Source organism: Macrobrachium rosenbergii, chromosome 20 (genome assembly GCF_040412425.1).
Source record: "Macrobrachium rosenbergii isolate ZJJX-2024 chromosome 20, ASM4041242v1, whole genome shotgun sequence".
Taxonomy (NCBI): domain Eukaryota; kingdom Metazoa; phylum Arthropoda; class Malacostraca; order Decapoda; family Palaemonidae; genus Macrobrachium; species Macrobrachium rosenbergii.
Window position 1 is genome coordinate 11,282,079 of NC_089760.1, and position 22,922 is coordinate 11,305,000.

Below are 22,922 nucleotides of genomic sequence, written 5' to 3' on the forward strand. Positions count from 1 at the left end.
AGTCTTATTTCTAAATTTACCATATGAACTACAAAATACGGGAAGCAAAAATGTCCAAACAGTATCCTTAAAAACAAATCCTCCAAATCTGCGGGCTTTTTTTAAATAAACTCAGAATATAAAAGTAGTTATTTTCCATAGCCTTAGTCGCGAGGAAAATTTATTAAACAAGTCTTTATCTATCCTTAATTTGTGACCCTTTCTTGGTCAAATGGAAAAAAAAAATAAATGTAAGATTGTCGTGGATATAACTAACAATAATCTCCAAGGTTCACATCACCTTTTAATATATAATATTGAGAGAGAGTATTCAAGTAACATCTCTTACTGGTCATATGTTGGAGGGTTCTGACGAGGCTTCTGTTGGTAGAATTCAGTGTCCTGCTACGCGTGACTGACACTGGTCACGTAGGGAGAGATAACTGCTGACTTGTTGAATTTATTTGTTTTAATGAAATTCTGGCTGTAAAGCCTAGCACTTAAGGAAGTGAAACGAAGGAGTGGGAGTGGTTAGACAGCAAGAAAAAGAGGTCCAGATGAAGTACTGGGATCTCAAGGCGAACTGGAAGAACCACCCCCACCTCTCACCCTTTCCCATGTTGGTCAGAGAGGTTGGACAGCAAGGCTGAAGGAAGGAAGTAGGAATGGTGGTAAAGTAAAAGGCTAAAAAGTGAGTGCAGCCAGGGACCGAAGGGACACTGCAAACACCTTTCAGTAATGCCTACAGTGCACTGATAGCACTACTCTCCACGGGCCTTATACTGTATATTGGTCTCACAGAATTCCCTTGAACTCTTCAGACACACCTTAGCGAAAAAATGCAATATTTTAATAACAAATACATATGATATTCTGAAGACTTGTTTGTTGCTAAGGTTGAAGAATAAATTGTAATTATTATTATTATTATTATTATTATTATTATTATTATTATTATTATTATTATTATTATTATTATTATTCAGTATATGAAACCTATTCATATGGAACAAGCCCACAGGGGTCACTGACATGAAATTCAAGCTTCCAAAGAATATGCTGTTCATCAGCAAGAGGTAAGAGGAGGTAAAGGGAAATACACGTCATGAATAGAAGTTGTGAGTTATTCGGGTTTGGGTATTAAAATATGTATATGGTTCTGATACAAAAATGTGTAATGTTCCTATGAGTGTTTCTTATCTTTATGAACAGGATCATTAAAGAGGCGAAATAAAAATATTATATATTGCATATAGGGGTAAAACGCTGCGATACCAAAATGGATCGTGAATAGAATGTGGAGTAATTGATGATTGCAGATAACGCAATACTGATTTGGGATAGTAATAGAAAACAAAAGGCACTAACATAAGAGAAAGTTGGAGGTAATTTCACTACCAGACAGTTAACAGTACACAGGAGTAAAAGGAAATCTTGAGGATGGGTAAATGAATGGTGAAAAGGTTAGCATGTGTAGACGATGCATCTACTGTAAGTGTTTGGAGGGAAGTATTCAACAAGTATAAAACGAATGTGGGTATAACTATGAGTCTTCTTGTTTCATGGTGACGGAAGAATGTATACAAATATTTGCAACATTCAAGCTGAAAAAATTGTATTTCGTCACAGTATATCCAAATCCCCTACAAAATATTTGTATATCAAAGAGGCAGATTCCTCAGTATTTTACACGCATATGTATATATAAGTTTTTTTCTTACTTCCAGCATGGCTCTGCCTCCATACATTCTTTTAAAACTTCTGAACCAATCCATCGCGAGGTCAAATAAATTAAATTTATCACATACACAATTGTTCTGTGCATTAGTAGAGTTACTAAAAGGACCTCATTCAAACTGGATGGTATCTAATGGAGTATTTATTCAGAAAAAGTTGTACAAGAAAGCTTGTAACTTTTTCTGAATAAATACTCCACTAGATACCATCCAGTTTGAATGAGGTCCTTTTAGTAATTCTACTCATGCACGGAACAATTGTATATGTGATGAAGATAATTTATTTGACCTCGAGATGGATTGGTTCAGAGTTCTAAAGATTATGAGAAAGTGAGAAGGAGGACAGTGGTGACAGACAATATATATATATATATATATATATATATATATATATATATATATATATATATATATATATATATATATATATATATATATATATATATATATATATATTATAGATATATATGTGTGTATGTATATATATCTGTATATACATATATATGTATGTATGTATATATATGTATTATATATACACATGTATTCATTGTCCATTTATTAGTTATGAAATGTACTTTTCTTATTAATGGTATTACAAGCACCACGCCATAATAATCCCTTGCACGGAACCTGTGATAGTTTTTTTTTTTACAAGATAAAATTAACCTAATGCTAACGAAACCTCAATATACTTTCTATTTATGCATCATGCCCCTCACTCTTGGATTCAATTTTCATGAATGTAGTAAATATGTAATTTAATTTACAGTAGTAAAATATTTATGTAGATAAAAAGAAGAGAGATCTACAGTGAACTAACAAAATTTTTATGCAAGATCAAAAACGCAGGTAAATGCATGAACTTCATGTCGCTCTGGTAATTTTGGAAATTTCTTGGCCGTGGAAAGTGGATTTAGGATTCTTGCCTCCCATGGGAAATTGGCCTGATAAACCTATCCTGCTCCCGAGATTCAAAAAGTTTTTCCTGTGTGAATATTTCAAAGGTTCTTTTGCCTTATATATATATATATATATATATATATATATATATATATATATATATATATATATATATATATATATATATATATATGTATATATTTTTTGTCTGTATTTTATTTAAGTAATCTTTGTATTTGTGTGATATGTACCTTTAACTGATTTTATGTAGTACGGATTTAAATTGTGTTTGTCGTGTATTTATTCAATTGGTCACGTAATTCGGTCGACATAGTGTTAAAAAGTAGAGTGCAAATTTTTCACTGAATATTGTGGTTTTGATTTATAATGTTCTCATTGGGATATCTATGGATGTATAATTCAGATAATAAGACAATGTAATTATTAGGCTTTTTTTATATATTTCTATATATATATATATATATATATATATATATATATATATATATATATATATATATATATATATATATAATAATACATAATATACATATATATATAATATACATACATATTACATAATATACATACATATATATATATATATATATACATTCAAAACAAAAGAAATAATTTTTTTTACATGAAGCTGAACAATTACCCCCTCCAATAAATAATCTGCCATCAGTATTTTAATCTTCGGCTCGTATAGTTGGATAAGTCAATATTTTCACGGAAAGATTAATGTTTTCTTTGGAAACGAGGTCAGTGTTTTTTTAGTTGGAAAATTAAAAACCCAACGCCGTGGAAATAATTTTACCCCCTACTCATCACCTTTAAAAGTCAAATATTAATAAGCCCAAGGACTAATTGTAATTTTTTTTTTTTGAACGGTTCTTCCTATATGTAAAAGCTTTTAACTTGATTCGATGGCAAAAATAATTGGAAAATAACGTTTTTTCTGAGTCTTATTACACATTTTTACTGCATGATTGACATTCTCAAGGAAGGAAATGATACTGATTTTCGTAATAGCAAAATTTTTTTTTATCCAGATAATTTTCTTCGACAGTTAACGTGGACTCGCATAAAACCCTCCGGTAATTATTATTATTATTATTATTATTATTATTATTATTATTATTATTATTATTATTATTATTATTATTATTATTTACATTGAACATACATATTCATAGAACAGACCGAGAGGTCATGACATTGCACAAAAAGCCATAAACACCCGCAAATAAAACAAAATAAATACTTAAACAAATGATAAATTAGATAACAATTAAATAATAAGGTTATTTTTACCTTTTAATAAAGGACCTCAAACCTGTGACAGCAGAAACCATAGCGATCATGCTATGGCGTAACCTAAAGATCTGGAACTGTTGTTTTATGGCCACCATGTGGTAAAAAAAATCTAAATTTACCTCCTAAAAAGACCCAGTAACCACAAATAGGATCAAAGGAACCCAAGTCAGTTTAGAAAAGCATAACTAAAAGGCAGATTCTTGGAGTTACCACTATAGACAACTACCCTTATATATATATATATATATATATATATATATATATATATATATATATATATATAATATATATATATATATATATATATATATATATATATATACATATATATATATATATATATATATATATATATATATATATATATATATATATATATATATATCTTATACTTGGACACTAACAGATAAGTACCAACAACCCAGCTCACGATATTTAGGTGGACAATAATCACACTAACATTTAAAAGATAGTATAACAGGTATTCTCAGATTTCACCTCAGAATGCACATGTACACGAATACACAGTACAGTACAGTATTATTTAATTTAAAATTTTAGGCTCAGTTGGCAAGCAGCTTCTTGCCTCTTGCATAGGTTTCGCTCAGTTTCCCTTGCAACATGGCAAAAACTACAACGGAGAAACGAGAAGCACTTACCTTAAACAATGTCGGTCAATGGTAAAGAATCATGGCACTATTGCAGTAAGCACTGCAGCAAAGGCCGTTATTATTTTAACGAGGACACTCGAACAGCTGGACATGAAGTAATGAACGTAACCATGCACCCGATCTGAAAAATTAGTAGCGAGAATGTTAGTACCGTAATTTCTTGAAAGCACACCATCACCGAGTTTAAACAATATATGGAATTCAGGCAGACATGTTATTCAAAGCTGTCATGCAAAAGAAGGCATTACAGTCTAGTAAAAGCCCTGTTATTGGTTATGATAAAAAAAATCTTACATCCAAGTAAGGCTTCAATGATTCTAATGCATTTTTTAAATATAATTTGAAAGACAGTACACCTAAAATTAAAAGAAGGAAAAGCAATAGTTGCCTAATGGGATCTTCAAACAATATCAGCCAATGTTCACCAACTTTCTTTTAATCGAGATAATTTATCAAAATGTCCTTCAGAATACATACTTATGTATCGTTATGGCCTATTCTTGCATCCTTGTAACTCTAAATCAGTTTTATAGTTTTTTTAATCACGTCTAATTAATTTTGTTATTTCATTAAAATTATCAATATTATTTATAGAGATGATTATGATGATTAATATAGATAATTTCTTGCGTTAACAATACACTAAGTTACGATGTATTACAGTAAACTTCGTGTTATCATCCGTCTGACAGCCACCAGACGATGCAACCATGAATGGCTGGGCTACCAGAGGCAGCTTGGAGTCAAAAATGGAGAGCTGGACTAGGACTTAATCTCTAAAGATAAGACCGTAGGATGCTAACTTGGGGCCCACACTTCTAAAATGGATAATGCTGCATGCGTTTTGTGTGTGTGTGTGTATATATATATATATATATATATATATATATATATATATATATATATATATATATATATATATATATATATATATATATATATATATATATATATATATATATATATATATATATATATATATATATGTGTGTGTGTGTGTGTGTGTGTGTGTGTGTGTTGGAAAACTACAACGCAAGCTTACTTTGATTAAAGATGTCATATAAGGAAAAGATTTAATGAAAAATAGGCGTAAAAAGGGAAAGGAGTAGGAAAACATAAAGTAGAAAAATTTAACAATACCAAAATAATTTTACTGCAAAATTGTTGCTACTGTAAAGAAATAAAAAAATAAATGATAAAACGTAAATTATTGAAAAATTCCTGCATAATAATAAAAATAATAATAATAATAATAATAATAATAATAATAATAATAATAATAATAATAATAATAACATCCACTATAAAATCGAGACCTTAAAACTATCAGCTGGACCTGTTCCTAAAAATTTGGGTTTCACCTCCCAAAAAGCATGCGCCATAAACAAGCATGGGTCGCTCTTGTAAAAAGGGTGCTAAGACAATGCCATCAGGATTCACTCCCGGTGACATTGTCACCCAGATCGTTACCTAAGTTATAAGAGCTATTTTCTGCTCCAGTTTCGGTCCTGCTTTTCGTCTTTTATGTTGGCTATTACCATCGTAAAGAAGAAGACATCGTTATCACTGGCTCTGCTTTTCACATCATGGGAAAATTCTATTTGACCTACAAACACAGTGCTTGCTTTCTCACTGTTTTAGGAACACGGTTCATTTTCTCTTTTATTGACATCCTATTTCTTATTTTGCCAACGTTAGGCACAGACAGTACTATAAGCTTTTTATGGTATAAATAGAAAAAGGTTTTATCAATAATAGATGGGAAAATAAGAATAAATAAAGAGTGAGGCGCTGAAGTGCTATTGGGTAATTTAATATACAGTACACCAAAAATAATTTTTCATATTATAGTTCTAAATAATGTTCTGATGGTAAAAACTGTTTCTGAATGACTAGCAGCGCGTAAAAAATAAGCATACTTGCAAAGGGTCGAGGTAGGTTAATAGTTGATATGGTAGTTTTAGACTTTTAACACGGTTTACTTTTGCACACATTTGCGGAATAATATAAATATATATATATATATATATATATATATATATATATATATATATATATATATATATAAAAGTCAATTATATTACTATGTTATTAAGTTTCCCATACTGTTACATCATTTCCTTTCTTTATAAATGGCCATTCAGTACTGTAGAAGCTTGCCTAACAGGCTCCAAGATCTGATATTTATAATAATAATAATAATAATAATAATAATAATAATAATAATAATAATAATAATAATAATAATAATAATAATAATAATGTTTTGAATGAAAAACATTTATGTAAGGTGTCTACAGTTTTCACCAGAAGCTTCTAATATTTCATTTACTTCTGTATCTTCTTTTTTTTCAGTATTACTTCAAGAAAACGTTATCATTAAACTTATATCCACTTTGTTTAATTACTCTGGCTACAGATAAAGTTGAGAAAACAAAATTAAACCAAAACATAACCCTTAAGAATATTTTGATATGTTAATATTTAGGGGAAAACTCTGGTACTAACATAATTCAAGACTCGTAAGATTTCGTGCTACCAGAAATTCAAAGGGTTAGCTTTTATGCTATTTAGGACATGCATTATCAAATATTTTGTAACCCGCAACTAAAATGGCCAATTAGGCATGTTTTATTCAGTGAAATACTATGCGCGATACATAGAGTAAAGGCCGGTCAGTTAGAATTTATTGCAATGTCAGTGGAAGTAAGCAATACCATCTGGATAATGCTGCCTAGGAAGTGGCAATGGCTTAGGAGTCTACTGTGCCCTATCCCAAGACAGAGAAGAGCCTATAGTGAAATGTTATGTACTCCTTGGAAAAGACATACTCCACTGAGTTCGAGTGAAACCGATCATGTAAGGCCAGTATATCTACGGAGGACGGTTAAAGGTGTTTCGTAATGAAAGTGGCTGTGACTATTACCTGCGGCTACTCCTGTTAAGATAAACTCCTCAATATATACAACACATACACACAATATATATATATATATATATATATATATATATATATATATATATATATATATTTATATTTATATTTGTATATATATACTATATATACACATATATACATATATAATATATATATATATATATATATATATATATATATATATATATATATATATATATATATATATATATGTATATAATGTGTGTATATATGTGTGTATGTGTGTGCACACACACACATATGTGTGTGTATAATGTATAAAACCGAAAGTTTCAAGAAGTCCCCCACCCCACCCCCTTGGTTCAGTACCTCACAGGGCGGCTTCGTTTAATTCAGACTCCCTCAAGCTCCAGTTGTCGTCCTATGACTTCTCAGCCATCAGCGGCAGCCTTGGCTATCATTTTCCAGTGCCTTCATTTGCATCTTAAATTACAGTATCCAGGTTTTCCCAGTAATTATTTCCGCAAAGCTATTGCATAATTTATCATCCCAATGACGCGTTACTGTCAGCGTTAGATTAGCGCGAAGAGAGATCCGCCATATTTACCTTCGCTCTTGGATTTCTTGATAATGGTGAAAAACGACCGGTTACGTAGCCGCTAGGATATCGCATTTTAGAATTGGGATGCCGAATTGACGTGCGAGTTAATGGTAATGACGTTGCCGGAAACAAAAAGAGGGGCATTTAAATGAACCTTGTTAGTTTCAATTTTATTAATATTGCATGAGTTCTTCCGTAAGGTTTCTTTGCTTATTAAAGAGTTGGGAATGTGGCTCTAAGGTATATGTAAGAGTTATTAAGACAAAGTAAGTGAGAACGAAATGAATATACCATACAATAAAAAATACAGGACAAATGGAAATGTTTAAAGACACTGAAGTGGGATGAGTGAATGAGGAGTACACAAAATTTCAGGACGTGGTTGCGGAATCAGTGTGGATTGTTTGTGTTGTTAGAGGGTAGGAAGAAAGAATACAAGCAGTTTATGGTTGCAAAATTAAATTAGACTGTTAAAGAAAGAGAGACAATGGGAGAATTTTTGAAGTGCATTTGCTGCAGTGTACAAGAGGAATATTAAAGTAGCGAAGAAACTGGTGCGTTGATCCGTTGTTTAATATAGAATGGCTTCTTGATCTGTTCGAGAGTAAAGGGAAGAGACAATGTTTCGTACATGTACCTAAAAAAAAAAAAAAAGTCAATTTCATATAACAGGAAAGGAAGTTGAAGGATCTTAAGAATGTTTGATGTAAACGATAATCTGCTGCTAAGAGGAATGAAAAATCTTTATGATGAAAGAACAGTTCAAATCTGAGGCAAAGAGGTTTTATATTTTATGACTTTACTTTCTTTATGGATGGACTGATAAGTGAGGTCAAGAAAGGATAGACAATATAAGAACAAAAATTAGCGGGAGGTGTCTTGTACTCTGTGTCAAAATACCATTTCAATCAAACAATTAGTTTTAAAGATATTTGAGAAAAACGAGGACTCGCTGTCCCTGAAATGGAGAGTAGTGTCATTATAAACTCTGAAGAAGAATAAGTCTCTTCAAGTTTCTTTTAATTATTTTTTTCCGCAAGTAACTTGAAGGACAACATTAGTTAGGAAAAAAAATTAGGGAACATACTTATTTTGATATTGTGGAACAATCTGGATCCAGTAAACGAAAATAACTATTTACAACAGTTTTCCTCTCGGCGGCTTAAAACAGATATTCATTTTACTGCCTCATATTATTTATGATTTACAGATTTGCAGCACGGAGAACATTCACTAGCTGTGAAAGGGGGTGGGGGATCTATGCCTATATATCCGGAAATGCAATTGAAAAATACGCAATAAAACTAGGCTTTTTTTTATGATGACAGGTCTCCAAATATTTTTTTCTTGGCTGCTCTCCTTTTCACTTATTCCTTTCCAAATATATAGTTAATAAGATGTTAAGAATGTAAATATTGAAGTTGAGGAGCTGGTATCAACAGATAACCAGAATGGATGTAGAATAGTTTCTGTTAGAGTTGTATTTTTAATGTTAATGCGGTTATAATTATATCATAATGACCTACTAGGTTGAGTCGGTGATATTTCTTTATTTCGCGTATTCAAATACCTCAAACAAATTTTTTCAAGGTATGGAATTAAATATTAATCTACTTTTTATTATCACTGAAAAAAGAAATAATTAAGTTCCACGAATACATCAACCTTTTTTTCTTCGTTAAGTTCAACAAAGCTGTCACTTCCACGTCAGGAACTAACAAAATGATGTAACAGCTGTTAAAAAGAGAACATAATCACTAGTCATATCAAGCTCCAAGAAAAGTCATCAATCTTTCCTTGACAAGGGAAATCAATCATTTTGGAAGATTACCCATGTTTAATCTTGAGTTTTCTCATACTAGTAATAACATGGCCTCCAAAAAATCACCTCAGACATGTCAGAACTGACATCCCTGAATCACTTTTCGAATATCTAAAAAAAAGGGTGAAAAGAAATAGAAAACAGACAAATCCAGAAGGTGAATTTCGGGGTAAAATATTCCGCCGAAAAGACAGCGCAATCCTCTTCCCTTCAGAGGCCGGAGCTAATCAGTAGTAATGGGCGCTCGGCCTTCGAGGGGATAAAGGGCTCACTTTGGATAACCTAATTCAATGAGTCTATGTAATTCCATTACCGCTAACTGTTTTGACTAGAACACTTTCTGGATTCCTCTTACATACGCACCAAAGGATGTTAATGGGTGCACACATGCAAATGCTGAATACTGTATTTTTGATGATGATTTTCATGGGGATGTATAATTCAACCCCCCATAAAGCTCATTTTTAATTTCGTTATCTCATATTAACAGGTTGTTCTTACAGGAAACTGAAATTGAATGATCAGTATTTTCAGTCTTTATGCAAAAGGGAAACATTTTAACTACATGGCAAACCAAAAGAAATATTATTTCTTCGCTGTCTGTTTAGTCATTCTTTTGGAAATCATGAATGTATATCTTCAGATTTGGAAAGTAGCCTATCTAAATCTTACTGTTTCCATCCCTCATAAAAGTTACTAGTTTTGTTTCCAACGGCTTTATGTAATCAAATACAACAAAAAGTGTCTTGCCTGAACCTTGTAATTTAAAAAAAAAAAAATCAGTATAAAAAGCCAAACGATGTTGGGTATTTTTTTATTAGACATACTTTTGTTGGTTAAGCAAACAGAATATTTATATCATCCATAATTTAACCAATCGTATCAGAACAAACCCTCGATTAAACCAGCTAAAATTTTTGTGTAATTTTGGTCCTTTGTACCTCGACTCCGCCTAAACTCAGTATATTCTGAAACCGTCTTTTATCTAAAGCACGTAGAGCAATGATGGTGACTGAATAAGTTCTTGAAGTTTCTTTTGACCAGCTTTTGCAGATAAAGCCTCCTCTTTTATGATGCAATGAAAATCTACCAGTGGATGACGAAAATGTGTCAAGGAAAGAAGTTAAATAAAAATAAAACCCATTTTGGTCTAGTATTTATACTTTTCTTGGAATAATAGTTGAACTTTCATATAGCTGACCTTAGATAAATTCTTTGCAAACTTACACACACACACACACACACACACACACACACACACACATACACATATATATATATATATATATATATATATATATATATATATATATATATATATATATATATATATATATAATATATATATGTATATACCGTAGATAGATAGATAGATAGACAGATAGATATCAAATAATTTATCCAAGGTATGCTATATGAAAGTTCAAATTCTAATTGAAGAAAAGCAGAAATATTACCCCACAATAGGTTTCATTTTTATTTAATTATATATGTGTGTGTATGTTACAGTAAGATTGTGAAACCAGAGATTCCACGAAATCTCTGAAATTTTCAGGGCTAGTACTAAACATTCGAAACATTGATTCATCTACAGTTTCGGCGTGTTAAGTACTAGCCTTCGTGGATCAAATGTGTTTCGCCGTGCTTAGTATTAGCCCCTCTGAGATCAAATGTCCCTTAAGTGATTTGGTGATTTCACGAATTTTCTGAAAATTTCAGGGATTTCGGAGAATCCCTGGTTTCACAGTCTTACTGTAACATATATACATACTGTATACTTTCGAATGATGTAACAAATGAACGGGAAAACAACTAGCCCCACCTAGGAACCGTACGGTTACCAGAGGAAAGAAACTAGAGATTTAGTCATTTGGTTATTTTTGAAAGGTGACTCTGGATTCGCGTGCCTTAAGGAAGTCATTAGCGTGCCACTTTTGGCACGCGTGCCAAGGGATGCTCTCTTTCTTCATTCTCTCTTCAATTAAGGACATTATATTTTTCTAAGTTTATGGTAGTTTTCTTTGTCAGTACTACTACTGCTACTATCATTGGTGTTATTGCTATTGTGGACGATAATAATAATAATAACAACGGATTTTTTATGCTACTGCTCTGAGAATGGAAAAAGTTTCTGAATTGGTAAGTTCATTTCCAGTTTATTTGCCGTAACTACAGAGATCTTCATAATTCTTCATTCTACTAAATAGAGTAAAAGGAAAATGTAAGATATTTTGGAATGTCTTATATCCAACCAGAAAGTCACGAACCAAAAAATAGTAATTTCACAGTTTTGTCGTCTGAGCGTCAACAATTCATTGTTGACTTGCTTTTTGTCGGTTAATACCTCTTGATACTTTGCCACATAGCTGTAAAAATTTATTATACAGTATGAATAACTGTCGTGCACATTGCAAACACTTGTTAATACATCAGCAGCATTCATGGATTTTAAAAGTTTATTCTTATGGTTGTGCAGATGCAAATTTTGAGGATTGAAAAATTCTTGAATAAAAGGCCACCGTCGTTAGGGAATAGAGTGAAAAATACAAAACATGAATTAAACGTATAATGAATATTCCGTAAAGTTGTTTTCATACATGAAAAGAGTTTTCCCCTAATTCTGGATATAAAGATTAAGTCTATTCTCTTTATGAACGCGATAAAATGTTGAGGTGAAATACAGGAGCACAAAAAAAAAAAGCTTGAAAAGATGGGCGTCAGTCTCATGTATCGGATCGGCTTAAAGAATGAGGGTGACCAAGAGAGAGATGAGTGGAAATAATTACAGAAGGTTTCAGAAGTATGAAGTTTTTTTTCTGTAAGTTTGTCAAGTAGTAATCAGAAGTACTGGAGATTTACCAGCGTAGGTTCATCATTGGCTGAACGGTTAAGAAATACCGTGAAGAAAACAATCTCGTTATCCTCAGTTTTCATTTTCCACTTCATGCTATTTTTTTGTATTATATTTCGTCGAAAAAATTACTTATTATTTATACACATCCTCATGAATTATACCTGTTTTAGCTAAGTTAAACAATAATACTTTGTCCATAATATGGCTTATATATGACACAAGTATTCCTTTATAAATATTAACTCTAAAAAAATAATAATACTTTTAAATAAGAAAAGTTTATTGACAGTGATATTTCAAGAGGCAACAGTGAGAATCTAAGGGTATCATGAGATGATGCATTTGAAAATAATTCATCATGCTTGGAGTAATATATAAAAATATATATATATATATATATATATATATATATATATATATATATATATATATATATATATATATATAATACACATACACACACGTGTGTTTATTTATATATATATATATATATATATATATATATATATATATATATATATAATACACATACACACACGTGTGTTTATTTATATATATATATATATATATATATATATATATATATATTGTAAATGATGTGTATGAATGTATGCGTACACAAGCAGTGATGATTTTAATACCTCAAAACATAATACTATGAGTTTATAAAAATACCTAACGCTAATGAATCGAGAACGCTCTCGTTTAACTGATTGCCACTTAAGCAGAAAAAGGAAAATCATTTGATTCAATAATATTTATATTACTAACAAGGCCAAAAATACCTTAAGGGAGAAAAAAACAATATTCTGACTTTGAGAAAAAGAGAACGATGAAAAGGTTGCGGAAAAGGAAGAGGACGATAAGAGAGTGAATTGCAAAGCAAAACACCTGAATAATAGATGATGTTTTCCAGGGAAAGTCTGAGGAAGAGGTCATAAAATTTCCTGAGAAATATCGAATATACATTTTCAAAGTTGTATCTTTATGAGGAGGAACTTTCCAATATTTGGCGATATTATAAACTCCTACGGTTTTCCTATTCTTGAAGTAAATTATATGATATTTTCTATTTCTTATTTTCCGGGATAGTTCAGCTCCTATTTCTCTATTTTAAATGTGAAAAGGTTAGTTAGTTTTAGTGTTATATACATACATATACAGATACATATGCGTATATGTATGTATGTATATATATATATATATATATATATATATATATATATATATATATATATATATATATATATATATATATATATATATAAATATATATAAGACCTATGGAAATAAATAATCTCCTATTTTATATATATCCTGTATATACATAAATATATTAAGACTGGAAATAAAGAATCTCCTCTTTTTAACCTTCTGTACTAAGGTTCTCTGTGAAAGTGATAACTCTATATACAGAGAATTTGTGTTGTTGGAAGTATATATATATATATATATATATATATATATATATATATATATATATATATATATATATATATATATATATATATATATATTATATAATTATATACTACAACATATTGATAAAATGTAAAACACTTGATAAAACAAAAAAATGAGGCTTTTTATGGAAGGCTGGAGTTCAAAACAAAATGCGAAAGGTGAAGTGTTTTTGTGGCGTTAGTGAACACCATATCCATTGACAAATGCTGTTTAACTCACTAACATAATCATCACAGTTCTAAAATGTCTTTTGGTGATGTATAATAAAATATATGAAAGTCATGCACTCTATTTCTGGCTTTGTAATATTGGAGTAGAGTTTCAAATATGCACCAGTCTAACCAAGTGCTTTATTTTTTGTTACATATATGAAGATGTATTCAAAATTCCTTAAATTTTCGCACGCTCAACTACTTTCGCACTGCCGATATAAGTGTTATTAAGTAACTTGATTTGTGAAGTTCTAGATCTTTACAACATGATACTTTCGATTATTCGTTCGTTAACGGTTTACCTGTTTGTCAAATCATACAGTTTCATGTTTTATTGTTGTTAAATTTCCTAATTAGGTGGAAACAAAGAAGCTAGCAGAGATAAAGCACAAATCCCTCGAAGTTTTTTTTTTGTCGAAGCAAAATAAGCTTTAGCATTGGAACACATGACTAAAGTAACATAGTGGTCTTCCTTATCATCACCATCACTTACTAGACTGCCAGGGAGGCAGCTACGCAGCTTTTCATTGATCAGAACATCAGACCTCTTGTGCTTTTCTGTTTGACACCAGGTCAACTCAGTGAAATCTTATGACAGACTCAGCTTCCTTACCCCAACTTTTTTCTTTCTTTCTTTCTTTGAATCTTCAGCTGGAAACCCATGCAGAAAGAGTCAACAGACTGTAAATCCAAGAGACCTCCAAAGTGAAATCAGCCTGCAGACAGGGAAAGTTACAGGGAAAGATAATAAGGATATGTAAGGGAATAAAAAAAATAACACTGAATTCAGGAAACGTCAGCAGAAAGCAGGAATCACTTTGTTCCTTGTTAAACATTTGGAGATCAGAAGATTCCACAACAGCGCTATATAAACTATTCTGCATTTTATTGTAGCCAAGATAAAAGTAGTTTTCAACTGGAATAGATCAATCAAAAGAAAACCTAAATAAGTAAGCAACAGTTCTAAACGATATCCGTAAAATTTTACATCTGCAGCAAGATAGTTGTATTGATTTTATAAAATTTAGACTGTCAATTCAAGCACTCGAGCATTTCGGCCTTTCACCGTTTAAGACTTTGAAAAGGGGGACTGAAGTGACTGGATAGCAATATAAAGAAATCCAGAAAATACAGGGGTTAAAGTGCAAGGCTCTAAAGGTGGAACTAAAGTAGTATGAAACCTACCCTTTCGCTAAGAAGTACGAGTTTGAGAGGCTGGACAGAGAGACTGAAGAAAGGGAGCGGGAATGGGATTAAAGTAAAAGGGTAAAAAGTGGATACAGCTAGGAGCCGAAGGGAAGCTGCAAGCATCCTACATCATTGCCTACCAAGTGAGATGCACTGACGGCACCACACCCAAAATAAATAAATAAAGCATACACAGCCGGCTAGGCTATGATATTTTGAGGTTGTAGAACCCCTTAACAAGTCTTTCATATTCACAGATTATAGATCCTGGTAAAAACTACAAACAATTAACGCCATTAGTCTAGAAAACTAATGACCAAGGTAAAACCGGAACTCTGTCGGAGGGAGAGAGCAGAGAGAGAGAAAGCGTTTTAAGACGTCCCGGTAACAAATAAATTTACCATCATGGAAACGACATAAACTGCCACCTTCAAGAGCATCATTCTTTCTCCCATCGGAAAGATCCTCTCTGATCGATAAAATACTTTAATGACTTAGATGAGAATTAATGATAAAGGCGGATCGCGGCGTCTGACGTCTCTTCTCGTTTTTCATCATATTTTGCCGGGATTACTCTTTGGTGGAGAAACGGCGAAGGGAAAGATCAGAAGAGTTCACATTGTTCCTCACCCATAATTTATTGCATGTTCCATTTAATACACTTGATTTTTTTATAATGTTAGTGTGCTTTATTGCTTTTATAATTAGTTATTACTAGGCTTAACTTGATGTTTTGTGTACACACAAATACAAAAAGCTTAGATACAAATAAAAATACAAGAGAAAAAATTCCGTGAGAGGCTTAAACCCACACTCAATAGGCCAGAATGAGGTTAACATTAATTCGTATGCTTTTTCTTGCTCGCTAGGTCAGAATGAAGTTAATGTCACTTTTCATTACATGCTTTTACTTTACTTGACTTCTGCATCTGTCTGTCTGTCTGTCTGTTTTGGTCAAATCTTGTAACTCAATTTTCGACCTGTTCCCTTCGTCCGATGGACTTGAAATTTTGTATGGTTACTCAGTCCCGGTGACAATACAACCTTACATGATCAGTGTGTCAGCAGTGACCTAGTGTAGTGAACCTACAGTGACCTCTCCCAGTATCTCAGGATTTGTATGAAACTCTCCGGATTTTTTACAACTTCTTTGACTCGGTAATATCCATCTTCTCCCAGCATACGATCAAGTGTTAATTTAGCTGTGTCCTCCCTCACCCCTTCCCTCTTCCTTCCCCCTCCCCTTCCCTCTTCCCTCCCTCTCCCCCTTACCTCTTCCATCCACTTCACCCCACCCATCCCCTCCCCCCTTCCGGAGCATAGATCAAGTGCCTCTGTGACCTCCCCTTCCCTTCCCTCCTCCTCTCTCCCCTCCCCTCCCTCTCCCATCCCCTTCCACCTACCCTCCCACCCCCCTTCTCACGATAAAGTATTAATTTAACTGTGTCCTCCCCTCCCCTTCCTTCCCTCTTCCATCCCCTCCCCTCCTTTCCGGAGCTTAGATCAAATGTTGATTTAGCTGTGTCCTCCTCCTCCCCTTCCCTCTTCCATTCCTTCCCTTCCCCTTCCCCTTCCCTCCCCTACCCCTTCCGGAGCATGTGATCAAATGTTAATTTAGGTGTGTCCTCCTCCTCCCCTCCTCTTCCTCCCCCTCCCTCCCCCCTTCCCTCTTCCATCCTCTCTCCCTGCCCCCTTTCACCTCCCTTTCCCCTTCCAAAACACATGACCAAGTGTTAATTTAGCTGTGTCCTCCCCTCCCTTCCCCCCTCTTCCAGCCCCCTCCCCCTTCCCATACTCAAGTCCAGCTGTCCTCCCCCTCCCCTTCCTCTTCTATACCCTTCCCCCTTTCCCCATCCCCTCCCACTTCTCCCTCCCCATTCCGGAAATGATGAAGTGTTAATTTAGCTGTGTCCTCCTCCTCCTCCCCTCCCTCCTCCCCCATCCCCTACCCCTTCCATCCCCCCCTCCCTTCTCTACTCTTCCCTCTTCCATCCCCTTCCCCTTTCCCACCTGCCTACACCCCCTACCCCTTCCCCCTTCCCTTCCCTCCCCGTAAACAGATATCATGTGATCAAAATCATAAATTAATTTCTCAAATTTTTAAAACATGCTTTTTTGTAAAAAATAATTTTTGTGAGACTTCATTTGGAAGGAAATGCTACAAGAAAATAAAGATATTCTTTTTATTTCTTTTAACATTTCCTTCCATGTTTAATCACGCTTTATTTTTGAGACATGATTAATTGTAAAAAAATCCTGGTGTGTCTCAAAAATTATTTTTTCACTTTTTAGTGCATTTTAATAAAAGCATGTTTATTTTTTTAATCAAATAAATAGTTAAAGTTAACTCTCACCTAATGGCTTGAATCCTGACACAGGCGTCAGTTTCTCCGTTTGTTTCTTCATTTGGAATATATCTAAAAACTGAATAAAATAAATTATTAATTTCCAAATTCAGACTGTCAAATAAACCATCAATAACTCGAAAGTTCTTGATTTTAACTGAGTTATGTCAAGACTCCATTATAGGATGACCTATTCACTTACATTTCACAATTCTACAAGAAATATCATTATTCCTGGATATCAGAGTTCTTCCATTTTAACAGTTTTGTTACACTCCTCCCTTTATATGCAAGAATAATTAAACATTTTCTAAATTCCGTTGAAACTTTACCCAACTCGAGATATGTATTGCGCAGTCTGGTTAAGCACTTTATTATACCCTTACAACAGTATTTAAGTATCTCACTTGTCATTCCATGAATTGCGAAGCCTTTCATGATTTTAACTACACTCCGTTCATACTTGGAATAATTTCAGCTATAATTCTAAAATTTAAATAATTGTTTTGAACACTTACGCCATTCACTTTCTCTAACTTTAATTACTCAAAAATAAACTGTTTCAAAATGCGCTGGGTCGAAATCTCTCCATGTGACCATTAACCTTCCTTTCTGTAATTACTTCCCTAAAATGGCAATTTCCTTTTCCTCTGAACGTCCCTATTCCTATTCACAATGACTCTCTTGCACTTTCGTTGTCTTCCTGTTTCTTCGTAGCATACCGTCAGCAAATATGTCCCTTTTATATTGTAACTGCACTGAAAAACATTCACTTCTCACATTCCTTCTCATCATTTGCGCTGGACATTAGTAATCCCTGAAGCTTTTAAATCCCTAAATGTGGGCTTTTTGACCATTTATCGGTTTCTGTTACTTGTATATTTTTTAATAACCACATTACCCTTCTATTTTTTCCTCTGTAATATTGCAACCTTTTTCTTAAGGAAACAAGTTACTCTAATGAAAGCTAGCTTTCAATTTGATATTTTCTTCATAAACAAGAGGAAAATATACACCTCTAACCATTCTCTTTCCATTCAATCCATCCCTCTTCTTTCTTCGCCATCTGATCGGTAAGCAGACAATCTAACAAACTTTTTCCATAACCACGTTCCGTTTCGGACGATATTTACACAACACCCTTAACACTCGCTCACTCTGCTCTGAAAATATTTGGACTACAAAATCTTTATTATCATCACTTTCTGTTGCTTTGGAAGTTTTCTGAACGGGGAGTTTTCCGTTTTTGGCTCACCAAGTGTATGAAACTCCCGTTTTTATTTTTTCTGTGCAGCTCCATTCCAATAGGAAAATAATCATTACGTATATATATACATATATACATATACACACACACACACATATATATATACAGTCTATATATACACATATATAATATTCACACAAACAACAACTAAATACCAATTTTATTGAATCCCTGGGCATGGACATTACTACTTGATTTTTTTGCCTTTTGTCTATTTGGTGTTTACTTTTAGGTAGTGTCCAAAGTAAAAGTATCTATTATTTTACATCTTCCGAAACTGTTGGCTAAAATTAAATACTCAGAACGTGCCCTACAAACATAATGTACTTGATTTCATCATCTGTTGATCATAGTTCGCCTTCCGCTTTAAGACTTTAACATTTTTACCCTCTGTTCCTTATGATTATTCAGTATAATCAGCATGTTGAGTTTTATAGACCGTGTAAGAAATGGAACCCTATGGGCAAGTTTCACTATGGGGAGCTTTTCTGGGATCTGGCTTACCCTTTCCACCCACTGTCTCTGTCTGCCCGTGTGTTTTCTCTCTCTCTCTCTCTCTCTCTCTCTCTCTCTCTCTCTCTCTCTCTCTCTCTCTCTCTCTGAGTTGGATGAAATTTTAATCAAAGGCTAACTTACGCTGTGTGCATCACCTAATATGGCAAATTAGACGGCAACCAAGAGAACCAATTAATTTTGTGAATTTGACTGAACGCCTCTGTACAATCTGCATTAATTCTCCGTCTATTGTTAATAGGAGAGAGACTAATGATCCCTAAATACACTAAAAACCTATTTTTCCAAACAATAATTCATTCACGGTTTACGGTCAGCTTGACCATCGGTAATATCTTGCAATTCAAACATGAATATCATCTAAAGTGAACTGTTTTGGGTGAATATTATTAAGGATAAAGTTCACTAAAATTATCAAGAAGGGAAATATACGGTTGTTATATAATATAGAACTGTATTTAGAAATATTTTCGGTTAGTGTGAACATTATTAAATTACCAGATATTTCTGCTATTCAAGTTTAGTTCAAGTGAAGCAGACACTAGAGACATTGCCAATGACTCTAGCAATCAAAAAAAAAATTAAATACAAAATGTATACAGTAATTAATGCTATTTTTCTTTATATATAAAAGTAAATGCTTAACTGATCCCTAGATGCTATTATCATATATTATTCGGAACAAGTTTAAAAACAAAATTCAACAATTGTTTCCTCGTGTGAGAAATATTTTCAAACATTTTGAGGAAATTTATATAAACACGTTTGAAAATGTTCCAGTGGTAAAAAATAATTCTTTCAGTACTACAGGGTGCCCCATAAAAAAACCAGGAAATTTTAGATTTACATTGTGCATTTTACACACGTCTTTTACCATGCATTTTACTTTATCAATGAAATAAAAAAAGTAACTAACATATACTGATTTCACTGAACCTAACGAATGGCCCTCAAAAAGTCCAGATCTCAACGTAATGGACTTTACCATGTGGGGTTTACTGTTACATCAACTTCAATTACAGAGGAGAGAGGTTACAGACATGCAATCCTTAAAAATTCTGTTGATGGAAGCTTGGCCGTCTACGTCGTTGCGCAGCTTCCAACGGAAAGCATTTTGAACACCACATCTAACATTTGTGTTTTTGTTCTGTTTTAACAATGTTCCTGTTAACAACAAATGTTTTCTGTTTCTGACAATTAAATAAAATGTACAGAAATTCCTCGTTTTAGTTTTCTGAAAAGAAAACTATTGTGACGACTTTATCTGTCCGTCCGCACATTTTTCTGTCCGCCCTTACATCTCAAAAACTACTGAAGCTAGAGGGCTGCAAATTGGTGTGTTAATCATGCACACTCCAATCATCACACATACAAAATTGCACCCCCCTAGCCTAGGTGGTTTTTATTTTATTTAAGGTTAAAGTTAGCCATGATCGTGATTCTGGCAACGCGACAACACAGGCTACCACGGCCGGCTAAGAGTTTCATAACGATCTATAGTTTACATTATATAAAAAAAATCTTGCGAAAATGAATAGGATAATAAATCATTGCATTATTATCTGATACTCAAATGTTGTGAACAGTAAATTAATATTTTTACAACAATCAAGTATAAAGCGCTGGCAGAGAAAACTGTCAAAATACATGTACATTTTGGTACTGACAACTCATAATTATATGAAAACTGTGCTTTGTATGTATATATGTACGTATGTATGTATGTATGTATGTATGTATGTATGTATGTATGTATGTATGTATGTATGTATGTATGTATGTATGTATGTATGTATGTATGTATGTATGTATGTATGTATATATATATATATATATATATATATATATATATATATATATATATATATATATATATAGTCATAATATGCTCCAAGTACCTGGTTATTACACAAATAATCAAAGAATTCAAAAATTTACCTCACTTCAGCCAGATATCTGAAATCTCATAACAATAAAAATTACAACTGAGTACTCTAAAGGCAACAGTGATCCCTTAAAAAGCTTATTAATTACGTGAAAAATCAAACTAAGTTATATGGTCGCGACGTGTACCAAGTACCTGGTTACCACACAACTAATCACAGAATTCAAAAATTTACCTCACTTCAGCCAGTTACCTGAACTCTCATAACAATAAAAATTACGACTGAGTACTCTAAAGGTAACAGTGATCCCTTAAGAGCTTATTAATCACGTGAAAAATCAAACTGAGTTTATCAAAGGAATTGTGAGGTATCAACAATACAACAAGAAATATACTAGAGCAAAGGGGTATCACTCCATCAAACAACTTTAACTGTTTCCCTGGTCTTAATTCACTTCATCAAAACTAAAGGAACAAAACATGTTTATCACTTTGCCTTGCACACAATTAATCCTATTCACTGGTGGTCAACAAATGAAACACTGTTTCTAAAAACATTAAATACAAAAATTTATTTTTAATTCAAAATTTATCGTCAGAATTCACAATCTGAAAAATCTTACTATTACTTGAAAAAAAATACAAAATTTAATTAATTCTTGAGTTAAATTACAAAGGTTAATTTATCAAGAAATTAAATCAATCAAGCAAAACTTAAACTATCAAGAATTACACAAGATTTGAAAAGAAAATCTTAGTAAATGAAAATTAAATCAAGTATGCAATGTTAAATCATTAAGAAATATTTAAAATGCTAAATAAATAAATGTTAAATCACCAATATATAAAATGTGAAAAATCAAGAGATTGCAAAGAAAATAACACACAAAAATATACCAAAGATTTACCAATAATAATGTCACTAAGACAAAACTTTTTCAATATACCTTATTATATTATGGTAATAGGAAGTAAAATTCACTTTACCTTGCACAAGCTTGTGAAAACTTTTGTAAAATCACCTGAAATGCAGCCGCTTGAGATTCACAGAACACACTTTTTTGTTAGGTGCTGTTACAAACTTTTCCTACATTCAGATCTCAAAAGCTAAAATCAATACCAGTGACCACACAAATATTTTACATTAATACTTGCTCCCTTTTGAAGAGAGAGAGAGAGAGAGAGAGAGAGAGAGAGAGAGAGAGAGAGCCACACGAACGGTCTCTAAAATCAAAATGAACAAACTTTTGGATTCCAGCAAGAAAT

General features: G+C 32.6%; 1 protein-coding gene across 1 annotated transcript in view; it reads right to left on the bottom strand.

Annotated features, from left to right (window-relative positions):
* Positions 1–22,922, bottom strand: part of LOC136849044 (major facilitator superfamily domain-containing protein 6-like) — a 725,072-nt gene that overhangs the window by 239,649 nt on the left and 462,501 nt on the right. Inside the window, exon 10 of the mRNA XM_067121936.1 lies at positions 4,595–4,727. The gene's annotated coding sequence lies outside the window, so the exon portion shown is untranslated. The remainder of the gene's footprint in view (positions 1–4,594; positions 4,728–22,922) is intronic.